The 474-nt window shown below is 35.4% G+C and overlaps 1 non-coding gene across 1 annotated transcript; it reads right to left on the bottom strand.

Annotated features, from left to right (window-relative positions):
• Window positions 1-201: 201 nt before the first annotated feature.
• On the bottom strand, window positions 202-273 carry TRNAH-GUG (transfer RNA histidin (anticodon GUG)). Its single transcript has one exon. It is a non-coding gene; the product is annotated as a tRNA-His (tRNA).
• Between the last annotated feature and the right edge of the window lie 201 nt (window positions 274-474).

Raw genomic sequence — 474 nt, forward strand, 5'->3', positions numbered from 1 at the left:
TAAAAAATACAATAAACACGCTAGGCAAGATTTATAAGACCTCAAATCCAAAAAAGTGCAAAACAAAAATATTTTGATTATTTATAAACGACCTCATGAAACAATAGAAAAGAGGACCGAGCTGTGAAGAATAAGTATCTATATTTTCTGAATGTTTTGTATTGAATACAGGAATTTCTTTAAAAAAAAAATCATCGGTAATGCCGTGACCAGGATTCGAACCTGGGTTATTGCGGCCACAACGCAATGTACTAACCACTATACGATCACGGCCGACGTTGAGGAGTGCTTTAAAAACGTCAAGTAGCTTCTCTTTTCTTATTTAAAGACTAATGACCTTCCATTAAATAGAGCTTATCGACTCGAGAGAGAGCTATTTACTTATTTTAACTCAAAACAATGTTGATAGATGGCGGCGCTGATTGGGATCTCTTGCAACGATTAACAATCGAAGCGTTAGTATTTTCTGATGGG

This window comes from Pholcus phalangioides, unplaced genomic scaffold (genome assembly GCF_987345545.1).
Source record: "Pholcus phalangioides strain wild (caught in Gottingen) unplaced genomic scaffold, Ppha-v1.0 ptg000009l_1, whole genome shotgun sequence".
Classification (NCBI taxonomy): Eukaryota; Metazoa; Arthropoda; class Arachnida; order Araneae; family Pholcidae; genus Pholcus; species Pholcus phalangioides.